General features: G+C 45.8%; 1 protein-coding gene across 1 annotated transcript in view; it reads right to left on the bottom strand.

Annotated features, from left to right (window-relative positions):
• The window catches only part of DUSP16 (dual specificity phosphatase 16), a 44,183-nt gene extending 24,111 nt beyond the window's left edge, over positions 1–20,072 (bottom strand). The window contains exon 1 of the mRNA XM_088146618.1: positions 19,807–20,072. The gene's annotated coding sequence lies outside the window, so the exon portion shown is untranslated. The remainder of the gene's footprint in view (positions 1–19,806) is intronic.
• Positions 20,073–20,294: the final 222 nt, after the last annotated feature.

The raw sequence follows: 20,294 nt of genomic DNA, 5'->3' as shown, positions 1-20,294 counted from the left end.
ATTCATTCTTTGGGTGGAGAGGCAAAAGCAGAAGGTGACATCTGGGGACACTCGCTATAAGAAGACATCTGGGGCCTGACTGAGAGATCTGTGCACCAGTCCAGCCTCTCTATGCATCTGAGGAAGGGAGCTGAAGCTCGCAAAATCTTACGCCTTTTAATAAAACTGATGAGCCGGAAAAGGGGCTACTGGACTCTTTCTGAATTCTGGCTACTGTTGACTAACACAGCTCTCCTCCCACGTTGCTGTGAGAGCCAAACCTGATCTCCAGCCCTAACTTCCAGGGGGACAACCTCCAGGAACAGGAATGTGGAATTCAAGAAGTGACACTGACATTTCTCTATGAATAGAATATATAAAGCCACCAGTTATCTTCCACACGCAACAACCAGCATTTTGCCAATCACGAAACGTTGAGGAGTACTACAACTTCCTTCAGCTGCAGCCACCTTCTAAAAGTAGCAAAATGGGCCGAGCCTTCCCTCACATTTCATGTATTGCTTATTGGAACTGAATGGGTTTTCATTATTCAAGAACATTGGATCTAAGGACCCATCCTAAATCCTCATAAAAGCTGCTCTTTTGCCTACAGTAGTGTTGTGCAAACTTTGCCACTTTAAGATGAGTGGACTTCAACTCCCAGAATTCCCCAGCCAGCCATGCTGGCTGGGGAATTCTGGGAGTTGAAGTCCACTCATCTTAAAGTGGCCAAGTTTGGACAACACTGGCCTACAGCAAGCAGAAAACCAGGGCTATTCACAAGCAACTACTGCCAGGGATGGACAAAGGACTGGTATTTATGGCTGGTCAGTTGAAAGCAGGAGAAAAAAAATAACCAGCTTCTTAAACTGGCACCTTTTTTTTATGGGCCACACAGCTAAAAACAAAAGTCAGGGGTGTCTGGGGTGAAAAATGTCAAGATGGGGCCACAATGGTGCAATCCAACTGAGCAAAGAGGTCGCTATGTGAAACCACCACTGCGCTTACAACCTTCCTTCAGCTTTCCTTTGCTTTACAGACCTACGAAGGTCGTAAATGCAAGGACTGGTCGCAAAGTTACTTTTCCATCACTGTCATAACTGCAGGCAGTCACTAAATGAGGCAGTTGCTAAACAAGGACTACTTGCAATAAATAAACCGGAAACATTTTTCTAGCCTTCCAAGATCTTTTTGGACCAAATATCTTGCTCCCTGGGACTTGGGTTATCGATGTAACTCCTTCACCTGCTCTGCAATTGAGTCTCTATAAAAGGAGAACCTAATGTAGTTAAATGTGGGATCTCCTCTGATGTCACTTCCAAATAAAGTATTGATTTAAAGGGGAACCTCCCAGATCAGGGGTTTCCTTCCATGCACAGTGTATCTGCAGCAGGAAGTGAAAAGTCAAGATGGCAGTCACAACCACGTGTTGTAAGCCCTGCCCCTTTTTACACCTTTTTTTTTTTTACACTCCATCCCAAATGCTCCCAGATGTAAATAAATCAAGAGGAATGAAACCTTTTCTGATGTATTTTAGAGAAGAGATGTAGGAAGAAACACTTGGGTTTTAAAGCCACAGCATTTTTCAACGGTAGCAGTTTCAGAACTCTATTGAGCAGTCTGTCTAAAGACGGCGTGAGTTTTCCTAAAAGACAGTTTGACCGTAATGGCTGTTTTTTTTCCTCCCAAGGCACAGCTGGAAGAGGACTAGATGTCTTCTGTCATTCCTGACTTCTTTCCAACAATGATGTCTGCAAGAGTCGGCCAGGAGCCCAACAAGGTCCTTGGCAAACGCCCAGGATTTCATCATTTGGCACATCGTTACTAGAAGGGTGGCTTCAGAGCAAAGCGCTGATTTAATCGCCAAGGGCAGCCTGGTTGGGAAGCCAGCTGCCCACCAAGCAAAGCTGCTTCCAGGGATCATAAAACTAACCATCTTTGGTATGTTACTAGCCAATGTAAAGCATAATACTCTCATATTTTTATCTCCGTCTGTCAGCAGAAGACAAACCTCCACGTGCCCCATCGATCTGAATCCATCCCAGAACTCCTACAAGCCCAAAGGAAACCAGAGTCCACTTAACGCACCCAGCAGGGCCCCAAGAGTGCCGTCCTTTGACTGGAAGAGATCCTATAAGCATATAATGGTTTCCAAATAAATAACCTTTGACTTTATGTTCTGACTGCTTTGTAAACGGCTCATGAAACTTTCCAACATTAATTTGGAAGATGTCAAATTGTTATCGTTGTCGTTGTTGTTATTTGCTGTTTGTAGCCATAGTAAAAATGGGAAACATGTTGATTTTTAAAATTTTAGAAGAAAGGGAGTCCACGTTGTCAGTAAAGCTGAAATGATTCAAACAGCCGGACGGAATGAAGCAGCATCACGTATTGTATGCTTTCATTACACAGGCACAACCACCATGTTGACTTTTTTGACCTTGCTCCCTGGACACTGCTGTTTGGCAGCAAACCACCTAAAAATAGCCATGCAATTTACTGTCATTCAGGCAGCAAAAAATAGGCACATTAATGCCCCCAAACTCTTTTTTAACTGCTTTTAATTGAGCCAAGAAACACGAAGGATGGAATATTAAATACTCGTGAGTAGGCAGCTTTTGCATCAAACTAACCAGCGTGTAAAAGGTTCCCATCCATTCCAGAGTTACAACCTGCTTTTGGGGGCAACCAGACCCAGGTTTGCAGATCTATGTTATCAAAGAGCTGTTTTGAACGGGCAATTTCAGGTTTGCCACATCCACATTCCAAAAATTCCAATTTATACCAACTCCATCATTAACCTCCCTTGCACTTAACTCTGTAAATAAAAGCATACTATTTTGCCCTGTTTTCAAAGTTTACCACTCGGCTTGGCCTCTATGCAAAGCCCTAGGGGAAACTGACCGTTCTTCTGCCTTCAGGGCATCATTCAAAACCCAGTTTCTTCTATGTCCAGTTTTGTTCCTTCCCTTTCAATCTTCTTTACCTGGGACTTCCCTCTCTCAATTTCTTCAGTTACTGACAGTAAAGAGTGAAAGCAAAGAGTGAACGTTGGCCACCACCAATCCTAAAAATAACCATTTTAATGGAATGTTTTACGAGCCTTCCTATTCTTAGATACGATCCATACCTCTGCAGATACTCGGTCCCACCCAGCCACTCCTGCAGAGCCTTCAAGGACCCAGGACACCTACCTCAAAGCTTGACCACAATTTAGAAGACATCCAATCTAGGCAATTCCTGAAGAATACAAGAAGGAAGCCAACTGAGAGTCCGTGGATCAGGGTTTCTCAACCTTATCAACTTTAAGATGGGTGGACTTCAACTCCCAGAATTCCCCAGCCAGCCTGGCTGGCTGGGGAATTCTGGGAGTTGAAGTCCACCCATCTTAAAGTTGATATGGTTGAGAAACCCTGCTGTGGGTAGACTCTAGAGTTTAAGCTCTGGGTCTCTTCCTCCAGCCCTTACATGCTAACAGATTCTTCGCTGCTGTTTTTGCAGACTGGATATTGCAAGGCACGTGCTCCATAGTTAGCTATCCAGAGGTCCTCTCTGTGGCCACCACCTTGTCAGCTTCAGCCCTCAAAGAAGGACCTTGTTCCAGACAATAGTCAGTGCTCAATGGCTTAAAACAGCTGCTGGAAATAAAACCAAGCTTTCATCTTCTGGAAACTCACATTTATACAAGCAAGGTGTAAGTAAATCAGAAGAAAAACCTATTTTTCTCACCCTAACCCTAACCCAGGGGTGGACCAAATTCCACCAAGAACAAGCCCAGCAAAAGCAAAACAATCCTACAAAGACAGAAGCACATCAGGAGGAAAACGTCGGGCAAGGAATGTTCATGTCCAGGGCAGCAACGCTGGGGACTTTGGGGAAAAGTCCTCCAAGGATTTTCTTGACTGGCGGAGTGCTCACTACATATTGGCTGCCGTCCTTTATTATCAGGGTGGGAGGATGCTTAAAGGAGACAGAACTCAGCGGAGTCACGTGCAGTCACAGAATCCTAGAGTTGGGAGGAACCAATGAGGTCATCAAGCCCAACTTTCTGATCACATCAGGCATCCAGCCTCAAACCTTTGCTTCAGACGGCTGCCCAACTTTTGCCCAAACGCCTCCAATGCAGAGGAGCCCCCTGCTTTCTGGTTCTACTCTTGAACTGTTCTTCTGGGTTGGACATTTTCTCTAACGTTCATCCGGAATCTGCCTTCCTGTACACGCAATCCATTCTTCCATATATATTTCAGGACGGCCAAGGGGCACCCTATGAGTTATTCCCCTCAGTCAACTTTTCTTGGGCTAAGCAAACTTAGATCCTTCAGTCTCTCTTCCTAAGATTCACCTTCTAGTCCTCTGTCCATCCTCGTTCGCTGAACCTCTTTCAGTTTGTCTGAATTAATCATTAAATGCTGTGCTCATAACTGTACGTAGTTGAGGTTGGTCAGACCAAAGTAGAATAGAGTGGAACAATTATTTCCCATGAATAATTGTTCCACTCTATAGTATACTTCCAATGATGTAGCCTAAACTGAATTTGCTTTTTTTTTTTTTTTTTGGCAGCCATACCACACTGCTGGCTCATATTCATTTTGCAATCAACCAAGATCTTCTTCACAAGGACCATCATTAAGCCAGGTATCTCCCATACTGTACCTGCTCATCTGATTGTTGTTTCCTAAGTGAAGAAATCATTCTGTTAAGTTTGATTCTCTAATTTTCCGTGAATTTCTTCATTTTTTTCCCTGTCTTCTAAACCATTAGCCACCCCACCTAATTTTGTGTTATCTCCACCTCTTCATCCAAGTCATTAACAAAAGAACTGATCCTGGTGGCGCTCCTCTTGACAGCTTCCTCCTATTTGATAACAAACCACTGAGTAACCTTCAGTAAGATTTTGAGATTCACTGTAAGTTGCTCAGGAAGATTGGCAAATAGATTTATCCTGTCTGTAGCCACAGCCTGTTGCAAAAGATTTACAGAGAGCAAAAAATTAAAAGAAAAAAAAATGAAGTTAATCTTTGCCAAATTAATGGAAAATATAATCTTATTAAGAAAAGAACTCTTTACAATCAATCACCATGACTTTCTGATAGTTGGTGTATTTTTAGAAAATATCTGGATCCTCCTTTGGGTCTCTTGTAAGCTTCTTAAAATTGTTGGTTTTGCTTTAGCACAATGTATTTTCTAAAAAATCTTCCTGTTCCTACTTTTGCACACACATATTCCTCCTTCATTTGCTCTTGAAGTGCTTTGGTCTGGCTTGCTAGTAGACCAGAAATGTGAAGCCAAGGAAGCCCTTGTGCTGTTCTGTGAATGCAAGGAACCCTAGTCCATCCTCACACACTGCTTTGTGCTCATGATGCTAAACCACTTGCTTCAATTTCCCTTTGGTTGTATTCCTTTCAAGATTCGGAGAAAATAAAAACCATAAATAGATCTCACTTTTTTAGAACTTCCTGGAAACATACACAGAAAAGCCCCATGACAGAAGACTATGATCTCAGGAAGGGATTCACCCACCAGAAAAAACTATTTACATGCATGGTTTTTATCCTCAGTCAAGAGCTGTGGATTTGTGCAGAAACCATCAGGTCTGCCTTCGGCTCTGACTGTAACTCCAAATGGGGTGGCGCTCCACCTGAAGGAGCAGATCCATAATTTAGGTCTTCTCCTGAACTACCAACTACTGCTGGATATCACAGCTGGGAAGCCTTCACCTGGCTTCAGGTTAGTTATACCAGGTTAGCTGGCCTTATCTCAAGCAGGATGACCTATTGACAGTGACTCATATCCCCTGTATGGACTACTGCAATGGAGTTGCCTTTGAAGACCACCCAGAAGCTGCACTTGGGGCAAAAGGCAACAGCCCACGTCCTGACGGATAAGAGACACTATAGGCACATAGCACTGGTGTTGCAAACATTGAACTGGCTATCCTAGGCTTCCAAGTACAATTGAAAGGGCTGATTTTAACCTTTGTAGCCCTACATAGCTGGGCGCCAAGGTATCTTCAGGACCATCTTCTCCAGGTGGAAACCACCTTTCCTGTACACTCATCCCATGGGCTAGGAAGCATGGAGTACCTCTTTATCAAAAGTTAAAAGGTGTTGGGGTCTATGCTTTTCTGTCGTGGACCCCCTCCCCCCATGGAACCATCTGTCCCTGAGGATCTGATTGTACCTACGTTAGCATCGTTCAGAAAGGCCTTAAAAACAAATCTTCAGGAAGGCATCTGCAGCCTAAAGGATTCTGCAGTTGTCCAGTCACAGAGTCTCTGGGAGTTTTCTGTATGCATGTGAAGGCTGACAGCATGTGTGGTAGGGGTTACTACACTGAATTTTATTATTTTACTGTATTATTTTTTGTTGTGTTAATTTTATGATTGCAAACTGCTGAGAATCAGCTGAAGCTAATAGTCTATTCAATAAATAAATACTTTCACCAAAAGGGACCAGAAGCTGTTTTTACTTGGTCTAAAATATGATTTAACACCAGATCCGCTTGATCAATTTCTAATATGGTCTCATTTTCTAATTCTTAAGTATCTCTTGCTGTACAGAAGAAGGGGAAATACAAAGCGATGGAACCAAGAGACAGACTGGGAAGATGTGAAGGAGATGATGCAGCTGATCTGGAGTTAAATCATATTATAAGAGCTGTTCAGGAAAGACTGTGTTTAAAAAGAGATCCTAGTATGAAATTAAAAGTATACAAATAATGATTAATGAAGAAAAACATCAATTAAAAAAAGACTGCATTACCGAAGACTCCATGTCTGGTTTGGTTAATAGCTTTTCCTCCAAGCGTGAACAAAGGATATTGTCAGAAAATGTTGATCCTTAACCGTCAAGAGGATTTGCCAAAACATACCTTCAAATATCTATCTGCTGAATGCTACCATTATCTTGCTAAAATCCAACCATCAGCCACACAAACACCAAGGCTGAGAAGATGCCTGAACAACCTCTTACTTTCCACGTCAAATCTTCTAGGCAACATGGTCATTAGGGCCACCAGATGGGTTCCCAGTTACTGATCTCCTCCAACCATCAACTGAGGCTTTCACAAAATGTTTTCTAGTAAGAGAAAGAGGGTGTAAAGTAGGCCACCAGTCTTAATCACACCTGTGCCACAGGAAGCAAGAACAGCATCTGTCACCCTGCTCAGCACATTTCAGCCAGTACATCCCAAGTACACTCAAAGCCCCCTCTTATCCCAGTCATATCCACACTACTCTGTGCAAGTTAGGGTCTTGATCTAAAGACTCCCATGCCAGCCAACACACTGTTGCTACTTCCCACCAAGAGATGGAGAATAATCACATATGCAGAGACTTAACTTCAGTCACAGATTATGCAAATGGAGCCGACAACTAAGACCATGAGATGGAAGGCTGAAGGCCTCAAATCTCTTCTCCCCAAAGCCCTCTGGATCGTTGCACCCTGGTCCTGCCTCCTATTTTGCAGTAGTCGCTCCTGCTACTGCCTATCTTCCTGGGGATGCCTTACCTGGCATTCTCTCCCTAACACCAATGTACATGAGAGATACAGCTCTCGTACCCTGTGCTGCCTTTCTGGCAATGAAAAAGCGAGCAATAGCAACAACAAATGACGAGTTGCACCCTCCTAGTCTTGTAGTGCAGAGGGGTGTGGCTAGAGGGTTCAGCCCTTCTTCGCTTCCCTGTGAGAGATAAATCAATCTCACACAAGATAAACTAAATCAAAATTCATTTTAAAATAATAAAAGATGAATGGTAAGCGTTCTCTTAAATATTTAAAAATGCCAACATTCAGGGGTTAAGGAGACAGATTACAAAACTGTTCAGCAGATTAAAAGAAACGTACAAAAAATGCACCAAGGATATGGTTCTGATCCACAAATGGCTCAGTCGTTGCCCCCAAGTTGCCATAAAAAGAGACTGGTTAGATGTTTAAAATTAATATTACAGCATACAAGAAAATTCTAGGCAAAGTGTGGTATCTTCATGTATAGCCAGATTGGCTGAATTTTAAACACCCAATTCAATGATTTATATAAAGAGATTCAGAGACAGCTAGATTTGACTTGCCCAAAACAAATAAAAATAGACTAAACTTCATGCAATTTCTGACTGAATGGTTTACTGATTTCTTCAGAAACAGCACTCTCTGAATGTCATCTGTCCCTCTGCTTCATCCTGCTGGTCTTCCCAGCTCCTTGGAAATTCCAAACTTTAATCAGAGGCTGGCGGAAATATTAACCCCATGCCTTCCCCAGCCTCATCTGACTGCTTCTCCCATTCTGCCCCTTGATCACAATGACCCAGCAGAGGGAGGGGCTGGGAAAAGCCACTTTGGACATGACCTAAAGCACTCATCTCCCCCACAAGGGAATGTGGATTGACGTTTTGGTCTTAGGATCTGCACTAACAATAGCCTATATAAGAATAATAAGTGGAAGGAAAACAAGGACTTAAAAATTGGGCACAACCCAGGCAAAGTTAATCCAAGCAAATTTCACTTTCCGAACTGAACTTAATTTTCTCCCACTACAAGGAAAGAACTCTGGCTGAACTGTATCCATGCTACACGCAAAAGTTTTAAAGAATTTAAAGCAGAAGAAGAGATTTGTTTAATTTCCAGTTGGGAACTCATTGTTCTTTCAACGTTGTGCTACAAGCCTCATGTTGAAACACGTCTCACCTAACAGGGCTTCCTTTCTTGAGAAAGAGATTGCCCTGTTGTTTCTTGGTATACTGAGCGCAAGAGCTTCGAGGAAATTATATTGGTTTCTTGTCAAAATTAATTCCATGAGGACCTCATTGCTTTAGGGAATCTAGATTTAAAATCTAGAGTTTTATGTAGACTGAAGAATCTGGAACAATGAAGTGCGCTGTGGTGTCTTTAGCTACCTCTGGGTCCTTCATGATTAAGGTCTGGAGATGTCCCAGTTTGATTCAAGCATCCATTTCTTGTCTCTGAAGGAAATTTTACTTCTACCATAGCCAAGGAAGAGAGAATCCTGGTGTGAGATCCTCTCCCCGCCACCCCTGGAACGGATTCCTTACTAAACCAAGCCTACTTTTACTTAATCTAATGTTTACCTGAGGTTTGCTAATGGAAATACTGTATTTGCTTTCTTCGGAGAAGCTCCATTGCACTCAGTAGGATTTCAACTAGGATTCTGTGTAATGCCGAGGGGTTGGACTTGATCCCCAAGAGCTTCCATCTCCCACATTCTACGATTCTCTCACTTGACATGGGAAGTGTGATAAAAACTCCTCTCCCCTGGAACTCACAAGTGGGGAGAGGCAAGGTCAAAAAATCCTTAGTCAACATTGAAAGCAAACCTCTGTTCAGTCAGACTGAAGACCAGAGGATCTCACTTGACTTGCCCTGACCTATTGCCTAGTATGATAATTGCCCTAAGGAGGTTTTGCTTACCTCCCTACAGGTGAGTTATGACTCAAAAAGCAGACTTGGAAGGAGAAATTTCACAACAGCCTTTTAAAAATTCTTCTTCTTCTTTCACTTTCTGTTTATGGATTCCGGAGAAGCAGCGTGCGTTCACCTTAAGCCCTCCCCCGCATACACATGGACCCCCCTGCTGGCATCTGCCTAAAGACTTCCTCCAGGTCTGGATCTTGGGAAAGCCTCCTCTGTTTGCTCCTACTGGCACCACTTCTGACCTGGTTAAAAATTCCTTAGACACAAATTCTTTAAAAGAGTAGATCCCAAAAGGAACCGCGCAAGCATCTTAGAGCAAAAAATGATGATGAAAGTTTCAGACTTCGAAACAGATGCAAGCCCCTTTGGAAGAGGAAGCTGTAGCCCGTCATGAGCATAATTAGAGGGAGGGAGCCCTAATGCTAGGATTTTCCCCTTTTGCACACAGTAAGAAACAGCAGGAAGAGGGTGTGGAAATAACCAGGCCATTGCAAAATGTCTTGGGAATTCTCATTACCCATTTACATAGTAATAAATGAAGGCGATGACAGAAGAGACATATGTGATGTTTTAGAGCAAATTACAAGAAGGAATTAATCACTAAATGACTTCACCGCTTATTTCTAAATTGTGTCACAATCGTGTCATTAAATGTGCCATTAGCTCTGATTTCAATCTTAACGTTCGGTTCCCAGAATTATTACGGAAAGCAGGAAGATTACAAAAGAGAAGACTCGCGAATTTGTATCCGATGAACAGAGACCAAAGGCTTAGGACGTATCACAAAATTCCTAATAAAGAAAAACGCAAAACTCTGCTCTGTTAAATGGAGCCTTCATATATTTTAGAAAATTATTTTATTGATTTCCAGCTATCGCTATTTACAGAAGAGAGTGCGCTGTTCAAGCAGGAGAGTCACTGTGAAACTCCATGCACAGAACAATAATTATCAGGATGGCCGCCACATAAAATGATCTTTTGTTCCTTTTCTATGTAACGCTAGTCATAACTTGCTGGTTTTTCCAAGGATTTGTTGAACTGGCTGTAATCTAGTTAGCAACATGGACACCGAGATGGAAGTGGAGAATATTATGTTTCAGGTAAAAGCTGGGAATATGGACTTCTCTTTTTTCTCCACTTGACACCTACCTAAACATACACAATCTTGTCCCCCATCTTATTTTTGGCCCTCCGCGCATCGTAGCTGCATAATGGCTGATTTGAGCGACTCATTCCCATCTTAAGATCTAAAACCCAGTGAATGGTCCTCTACTGTGAAGGGCATCACGCAGCCCAGCCACAAACCCCAGAGACACAGGAGACCCTTGTAGGATTTCTGCTTAAGGTCCTTCATATATTTGTTACATGGTGGTATGTGGAGAGAACGTGGTGAGGAAGCTTCTTATTTGCTATAAAGAAGTCGCCCTGGTCTTGATGGTCAACCCTACTGCCTTCTGATTCTTGCCATCCACAGCCTTTGACACTCAAGCACCTCTCTTGACTTTACTAACCATGTCATTCTGACTATGCGGCAGATATCCATTTCATGGGTACCCAGGAAATATTTTTAGGGTATTTCCCAGATCCCGTCTTTGAAGAAGAGACGTACTGATCGCTATATCCTAACTTTTGGAGTAAACAAAGGCCACCACCTTTGGGAATCCCTAAAATGGCATCGCCAGGGGCGACAAACATCAGTTTTTTGAAAGCCGGGATGGCTTTGATATGCCATTACCTACTCCTCATGAACTGTTAACGAAACTCAGATGCAAGCACAAAGTCCAGGCTTCTTATAAATAGAATTTAATTACCCATAACAGTTCAGATAAAAGAATCACTCGGCATTTCCTCATACCCAGATCTGACCCAGACACAACTGAAAAATCCCGCCACACCAATACAAAGAGGATTAGATTGTAAGTATCGCTGAAGAAGGAGGAGACACCTAAGTCAGGCCAGAAGATAATGCCCACATAATCAGTTTCTGAGGCAACTGTGACAAAGCCCACATTGCAAAGCCATTACTCTTGACGAGTGTACATTGTGTGACTGGCTGCAAAGGAAGGGTCACAAGCGTATACATTGTCTGGGGAGGACTAAGAGCCCAATGTGTAAACCGACTTGTGGGGGGAGGGCAGGGCAGGGCAGGGCGCTGTGGATCCAGAGCCTCTCCGCGCAATATGGATGTAGCTGTTTCTTGGCCAAAGAAGACACTTCAGCTGATTCTGACCTGTTTGTGTGCCTGATGCCAGAGGTGGTCAAAGAAGTGGCAAGAGAGCCAGGACAGGTGGAACCAAAAGGGTTAGTGGACCCTATCTTAGACATCAAAACGAAGATGGGAATGGGCTGAGGGTCAGAGCTGACATACGGGTACCTCAGAGGGCAGGGGGCCTTGAATCCTCGCCTCTTAACCTCTCCTTTTGAACAACGAAAGCTTCACCAGAGCTTTTCTTCCGCTACGCTGGAAGGCCTTAAACCTTGCAAGCAGCAAAGGCGGCCTTAGACCTTCATCTTCTCACTCCATGTGAAGGACAGCAGAAGCTGGCCAGAGCGGCCCCTTCAGCCATACCTGGCAATCGATTTGGCTTGCGTTTAAATAGCTCAGCAGCAAGTGTAAAACCGTGACCCGGCTCTTTCTCAGGTTTTTCTTTGGGAGCAGTTAAGTGGTGGGTTAAAAGTGCACGTTTGTCTGCGACCCACATTGGGGAGAAGTGAGTTGGCCACTACAGCATTCTTCACAGGGGCCTTTGTTCAGCTGAAAACCCAGTCTTGTTGAAAATCAGCTGGTATTAAGAAAATATTGAAACTTCACGGCAAGCCTTGAGAGACCCCAGTCCTCTATCACTCAGTTTTCACAATGGAAATAACAAGCAAAAACACCCTACTATTTTTGTCATGTTATTTCCCAAGTTGATTAAATAGTTGTTATTTAAGATATTTATATCATGAGGTTTTGAATAAAAATTGTTTCCCAAAGGCGGCCTCTTGTAACATCTTTGCTTTTGGTATTTGCATCTTCTAAAACTCCTTTGTTCAAATGTTGGGTTTGGGGAATGGAAAACAACACTGACCAGGGTCTGTGCTTGAAGAGAAAATAAGACCAATGCTCATTTGTAGTTGATGTTTAAAAACATGCTTTGGATAGTACTCACGATATATAGTTTATAAGTGTACAGAATCCCTTAGCATCAGGTTGTCCTAATCTGGGCACAAAAGCTAAGCAGAGTTGGACTTGGTTAGTACTTGGAAGGGAGACCATCACGAAATCACAGGATCTAGGTTAGACAGAGAAGTTTAAAAAAAACCAAACCCAAACCACTTTGGTATTGCTGCCAAGAAAACTCCATGAGCACATCCATGATGTCACTAGAAGTTGAGCTCAACTTGAAAGAGTCTTTATTTCTATAAATCTTCGCTATTGACTTGGGCAGAAAAAAGTACTAAGAATTTAGTGAAAGAGACGCTCAGCTGACAGAAGTATTAAATCACTACCGCAAACTCTTTGAAGGAGAAAATTGTTTCATTTAAAATCACTCCATTTTCATCTACGCTGGGAGAAAAAAAAGCGGATCGGTAAAACCCAACAGCCGAGACACTTCTGGGCTCGATGTCACCCACAGATGTGTGACAAACTGAAGAGAAAGAGCAAATCCTACAATTAGGTCAATTTGTAAATGAAGAGGGGGCTCACTTAAGAGGAAGGAATCGTTGTTTCTGAATGCTGTTTTAACTTAGTTCTTAAAGGGTTCAGTAGAAGAGAATCTCTGTAGCTCAGGGTTGCGCTGTGGGGTCCTGGGGCTCTCTGAGCTGGGTTGTTTCCGTGCAAGAAAACAAGAAAATGTCTGCAAGAAAACAACCCAGCTCAGAGGACCCCACAGTCTTAAAGGTTTGCTGTTTGAATTTACCTGGGACCATAGTTTGTACAAGGCAGTCTATCAACGCACAACTTTGGATGCTACATTCCGGTAATTTACTCAGAAAATGCCTCAACTTGCAAAGCATAACGTTCGCAAAATCTTGTATAAAAGTCTGCAGAAAGTTAGCACAATCTGATCTTCTTTCACCCTGGAATGGGCCCTTCCAAACTTGCCCTCCTAGCTGGCTTTTTGACAAATTCACAGGACAAGAATCGTGGCCGCCACAGCGTGGCAACTTCTTACGGCTGTGGTTAGCCCCGTCAGGAGGAAACAGCCAGAGGTGGCACGTTTTGGGAGCTCGTGATGCTCACCTCACTCCGGTAATTAATGCCAATGTTCACCCCCCTCATCCATCTCCCTCCCTCTCTGCAGCTCCGCCGCCCTCACCACGAAAGGACCTTTCACAGAGACCCAAACTGGGCGGCTGCCAGTCCAGGCAGGGCCAGAGCTCTTGGCTCGGCCACCGACCACAAACGGAGTGCAAGAGAAACACAGGCGGCCCTTGCATGGCCGTGAGCTTCGTCCCTGTCTTCGGCCTCCAACGTGGACCTGTTGCAGCCACTCAGGAAGAAAGGATCTGCTTTCCCAAGGGAGAGGGCACCCAGCTTGCCAGGGGAAGACAGCCGGAAGAGGAGAAGATCATCCCGGCTTTGTTTCAGCCCATCCAAAAAAGGAACCTTTTAGAACAAGGCTGTTGGCTTCACGTCAAACTCCTCTCTTCATCGATTACAGACACCCAGGTGGGTTGCCCTTGGGGGCACGCTCCTGAAATCCTGCGGGAAGGGAATCTCTGTGATGAATCTTGGACACAAAGGTCAGCTGATCCCACTGGATTCAGTCACCAGTCAAGCAAGGGAGGGGCAGGGCTGTCATGGGGCCGTTGCATCAATAACATCATGACACGCATGACATCATGGGGGCTTCTACCAAACACCTCTGCAGACAAGCATGTTATCTGGGCTTCCACTCCAATGTGCCACTGACAGAGATATCCAGTTTTTCAAACTATTTGTAACTTAAGATAACTATGGAGTCGGGACGGTGTAACTGAAATAGGAAGCTCATACTGTCCAACGAAACCCCAACTCTTAAAACCCACGAACTACAAATTATGCCCTACCGTCATTCACTTATTCCTGTCTTCGAAAGAGAAATCGGAAGAGGAGAGGTGAGTGAAGAGGTGATATCGTGGTGGCAGAAAAGTCAAGATGGTGGAGAAGCCTTGCCCCTTCCTTAGATGCATCCCACACGTGGTATGTGACACTGTGTGGTTGTAGCCCTGGTCCTTCGTAATCAATGATTAGGAAAACTTGATACTTTCCTACTCAACTTTTTTTTTTTAATAAATAAAATAAAATAGAATTCTGAACTTAGTCTGGTTGGACATGGGAAAGGATGGCAAAGGTATAAGGTTGTGATCCTTGGTTTGGGAATCTTACCCGTTGGGGACTTGGCCCAGTGAGCCGGATTGCAGACAAAATCCCTTTAACACAGTGTTTCTCAACCTTGGGAACTTTAAGCTGGGTGGACTTCAACTCCCAGAATTCCCCAGCCAGCATGGCTGGCTGGGGAATTCTGGGAGTTGAAATCCACCCAGCTTAAAGTTCCCAAGGTTGAGAAACACTGCTCTAACATTTTGAAAGAAGCAAATTCAGGCAAACCTCACACATGACAATTCACGCCCTGCTCAGCTTGGATTACATTTGTAAGTATTTCTATACCTGTATTCCTTTGCCAGCCTTTAAAGCGCACACAGAGAGAACAGTTTGGGCTTGTACCGGATCCTGTAGAAATGAGCTTCAGAGATTAACTGCTTTCTATCTCTTTTTAAAATCTGCTTTTAAGTCTTTTTTTTTTTTTTTTAGTTTAGTTTAGTTTAGCAAATCCGATCTAGCCTGATCTTCTCTCCTCTTACCTCAAAGGGAAAAGGCAGTATAGAAAACAGGAGATTCCACGTTTATTATTTATTTGGTGGCAGGAACTCTGTGACGCTGACAGGTAGAATCACCTTCAATACACCTTATCCATCGAGATCAGGGACGACCCTCATTCGGTTAACGCAGCATCTCTTTCTTCCTACGCTGGTTGAAACAAGGAGGAACATGAGCATTGAGGTCCTTCACCAGCACCTCCCTCACTTGAGGGAGCATTTTCTAAGTAAGGCATTGCCAAAGTTTACTGCTCTCCTCTGTCTTTAGCTGAGAACAGAGGCAGCCCCCGGTCCTGGCGTCCATCTCTTTCCAACCTGAACTCTCTACATTGCCATGTTCTTCCATTTCATCAGGTGATCCCGCACATCGTTTGGAAGAGCGCTCTTCTGCCTTCCAGCACTGAGGCGCTTGTGAATGAAATACTTGGAACGCTTGAAATATTTTGCAGGAAGTGCCAAGCGGTCGTTGACTCTCCTGGAGCTGTACCTGGCAAAAGTTGTTCCAAGCACCAGACTTTGTGTGAATGTGTGCGAATCAGTGAGCTTACAGTGATAAGATGGACAGTAAACATCGGTGGAGAAAAGGATATCCTGTGAATTTGTAGGCAATGCTTGTCGGAACGTAGTCCCAAACAGCCATGAGTCCAGATATTATTATTCTTTCATAACAACTGATTGGCATCTTTAATATGCATTAAATTATTTTTCTTTCTTTTGTTACAGTTTATTACTGAAGTTTTAAGATCCTTTGGAGGCATCTATCTACCTGTTGCCGGGCTAGCAAGGCCACATCTCTTTCAGAGTTAATGCTCATGATCCTGCAGAACAGACTACAGCCTTGAAATTTAAATAAGCCACTTCAGGCACTCTCAGCCAGCCCTTCTGGTATCATAATATAATCTGTTCCCAATTAAGTTCACAAACACGAACAGCCAATGAGAAGACACTTTAGGCCTGACCACAGGGCTAAGCATACCCAACGCTAAGTCATTCACTGCCCAACTAATAACCAGGAAGGTCAATCTCTAAATTTCCATCTTGCTACAGGGTCACCTGCAATCCGGGCTTACTCACCGTAAGTCACAAGGGAAAGATAAAGATGGTGGGAGGTGATTGCAAGTTAGGATGGTAAAGGTTCCCTTGAACTGAGCTCAGTGTCTTGTGACCCCCTGAACACAACCCAGTATTTTTTTTCTTGGCAGCAATACAGAGGTGCCTTGACATCGCTGTCCTCCATGACGTTCTTCCAACTTCCAAGGGCTACAGGTTAGACCGAGGGTTTCCTAGTGGTGTCCCATCAGCCTAACCAGGTTTAACTCAGCTTAGCTTTTGGGGGATCAGCCGCGTTTAGGTAGCGGTTGCTACCTGCAGTGGCTTAAGCAACATAGGAAATGACTATTTATAAAAACAAGCAGAAAATGAGACTGTTTCAGTTTGGGTTGAAACATCTGGAATAATTTCCACACACGATACTTTATGCTGTGTTTACAAAGTTCCAGCACTCCTTTTGTTACCAAAACTTCTCTAAATTTACAGTATGAGCGTTTTAGGAATGACCTATGTTTAGCAGAAATCAGAACAAACAGAGATTTGTCAATAATAAATCCTCTGAGACTAATTTTCCCTCTCTCTTATTTAAAAATCAACTTTCTTTAGCGGGATGTGAGAACGTTGTTGAGATAATTTTGATTTCAAGGGTGCATCTGATAAGGATGCATCTGATACTTGTGGTATTTTGGGTGGCAAGTTGATAAATGCTGATTAATTGCAGTAAGTTTGGGGCTGGTTGGAAATATGTCCTCAAAGGAACCTTGTCAGGTGAGTAACTCTTCCAAAGACTTAAATAATCAAGAGGATCCTTCTCAAAGTTGCAGTTGGCCTAAAACTATTGCAATGTCTGTAACTCAGAAGATAAAATATACGGTAGTAATTAGTAAGTAGCTCGGATAGAATCAAAACTGGGTAGAAGTAGAATTAATCAAGAAAAAGGCAGAATTCTGCACTTCGTCTTCCTCATCTTGCAAACGGGAGATATTGAAAACATTCCAGGGTTTTAGCTGATTGCTGAATATGAGTTTACGAGGTGATGCTGCTACAAAACAAGATTATGTAATATTTGGACGACACTTATAAAAATAAGTTTCCAAGCACAAGAACTAATTGCTCCACTTTATTCTATACTACCCCATCTGCGCCTGGAATACCGCATCTAATCCTGAGTCCTGCAGTTTAAACTTGGAATGGCTCTAAACGAGGGAAGGGATACGGTAAGAAAAACGCTTCTTATAAAGCAAGCCTACAGAAGAAATAAAGGGCGGGTGGGTGGGAGACAGTTCATAGAAACTGCTGGAAGGACCTCGAGATCATCTCATTCAGCCCCCACCACAGCAAGAATCCCTCATGCAGAACGATAGTGGGATCTTCCTGAGTACCGGAAAGCAAATGCAGAGTTTTGAAGTTTGTTAGAGGATAAGAGAAGTCAGGTGGATACTAGAAGAAGTATAAGAATCGCTTCAGTTTGGTACCAATGCAGTTCCAAGGGTGAAAGGAGCTCACCTGAGCTGGTCTTTATTTAAGCAGTAAATAATAAAACTTTCTCTGCTGGTGTGCAAGCTTTGGTTTCCTGCATCGGGTGGGAGAGAGATGAGAAGAAACAGCCCCCAAGCCTGCCTCGGTTTTGACTTTGGCTGCGTCTCAGGAAGCCCCTTCATCTGAACGTGGGGCGACCCGAGCAAGGGGATCCTTCTGCACCGAGGAGCAAATCCCTTCTCTACGTCCTTAAGCTCCTGCCTTCCTCTCTTGGTCTGCTGAGCACCACGCCAGAGGTCCTCCTCCGCAGTCACCTGCAGCACCACCCTGCCATTGAGGACTTCGGCACACCGTTAAGGGGCAAGGAGAACCATCAGAGGAACTGTATACGGGGGTACACCAGCTGTTTCTCCCTTTCTCGGCCATTACATCCACGGATGTAAATTGATGTGGGTCCCTTTGAGTTAAGATCTACAGAAATATTCGCTACAAGGATGCGGTCGTTCTTTTGAAACAACAGTAATGGCATTTCTACTGTGCTAGCAGAGAGCCAGTCTGGGGTAGTGGTGAAGGCCCCAGGCTAGAAACCAGGAGACGGGGAGTTCCAGTCCCACTTTAGACACAAAGCTGGCTGGGTGACTTTCAGCCAGGCACTCTCTCTCAGCCCCAGGAAGGAGGCAATGGCAAACCTCTCCTGAAAATGTGGCCAAGAAAACTGCAGGGACCAGTCACTGGGAGTCAACACTGACCTGAAGGCGTGCGCGCACACACGCACACACAATTATGCCGGTAAGCAAATCAGTTTAGAAACCAAGAATGCCCACTACTTTAAAATAAATACTGATTTTTACAGCATCGTTTCAAACTATGCTATAGCCATCGAGGTAAATCCTCACCTGCCACAAATATACGAAAAGCTTCTTTCAGTTCCTGCTCAACTGAAATTGTCCGTTCACAAGACACCTATCCGCTGGTATTCCAATCCTAAACACAGCAATTGGACAGAATTTTGTCCCCAAACAATATGTTTAGGCTGAGAAGTGAGGCTTTCTTAAGGGCAACTTTGTAAAGGCATCTTAGGGTTGCAAAACAAAATATTTGTTTGTTGATCGGTTTATGCAATGGAATTGCTACATACTTTACTCAACAGAGCCTCAGGAAGGAAAATAAGTCTGGAGAGGGTTTGCAGCCATCAACTAATCCATTAACCACAGCCCAGAAACGGAGTGTTAAATAACACAATCCTTTTCTTCCAAAGTATCTCTCCGTTTCGCCTGACCCTAGCAAACCTTCAGCGGTTCCAGAGAGTCGCTTAATGAAAGAGATCCACGCAGCGCCTAATTTAAATTATGTAAAGACCTGCTCGCTTTCCAGGAGGGACGCACCGCCGGCGGAACCGCGCGGCTGGCGGGCGTGGGCAGCACAAAGCCGGGCTGGCGAGGGGCTCGGCGGGGGCGGGGCGCTTCCCGACAGGCGGGGGGGCTGCTCAGGTAGGGGGGCGGAGGAAGCCCCTCCCGCGGCAGGCCAGCCGCGCGCCCCGGCTTCGCCCGGGCGACCCCCGGGGCCGGCGGGAGCGGGGCGCGAGCGGGCGGGCGGGCGACGGAGCGCGCACCTGGGGCACCCCCTCACCTCCGCGGCCAAAGGCTCGCTCGGGCCGAGGGCGACCTGCCCGCGCCCCCGGGCCATCTCGGCGCCCCCGCCGAAGCAGGAAAGCGGGCGGCGGGCGAGGCGAGGCAGGCGAGGCGAGGCGAGGCGAGGCGGGCGCCTCTCTTCGGGCGCAAAAGCCTCCGGCGCGCGCCCAGGAGGAGAACGGACGGGGACGGGGACGGGGACGGGGGGCGCGCGGGCCCTCGCCGGCCCGGCAGGGCAGCCCCCTGCCCGAGCGAGACGCCGGCCGAGCCCGAGCGGCGCCGCGCGCCGGGAAAGCCGCCCGCCGCGCTTGACAGCCCGGCTGCCGGGGCGAGCGCGGCGCGGACCCCGCCTCGCCCGCCCGCCCGCCCGGGCGCTGCCGGCCCCCGAGACCTACCGTTCCCCGCGGGGCTCCGGCGCAGGAGGCGCGGCCGAGCGAGGGGCTCCGGGAGGCGGAGGCGGAGGCGGAGGCGGCTGGTGCCGCTGGTGCCGCTGCCCGGCGGGGAGGCGGCGAGCCCGGCTGCAGCCTCCGACTGAAGGCGGGCAGGAAGGAGGCAGCGCGCGGGGGGGCAGCGGCAGGCGGCGATGAGGTCATCGGGGTAAAAATAAAGCGGTGGCGTCACTCAAAACCAATCCCAGGGACCGAGCGGGCCGGGCGGGGAGCGGAGGGGCCCCTCCTCCTCCTCCTCCTCCTCCTCCTCCTCCTCCTCCCGCTGCTCCTCTCCTGCTGCTGCCGCTGCCGCTGCCGCTGCTCCGCGGCCGGGCCCCCGAGGCGAGGTCACGCCCCCTCCGCGCCCGGGCCCCTTTGTCTCCCCGCCGCCCCGGGAGCGCGCGGGAACAGCCCTGGCGCCCAGGACGAGGGGCGTGGGAAGGGGCGCCCCCGTC

The sequence above is a fragment of the Python bivittatus genome, unplaced genomic scaffold (assembly GCF_059951505.1).
Source record: "Python bivittatus isolate LINGU-HERP-01145 unplaced genomic scaffold, Pbiv_v1 ctg000010_np1212, whole genome shotgun sequence".
Classification (NCBI taxonomy): Eukaryota; Metazoa; Chordata; class Lepidosauria; order Squamata; family Pythonidae; genus Python; species Python bivittatus.
Note: the sequence above shows the minus strand (reverse complement) of the source record. Positions and strands in the feature narration are given on the sequence as shown.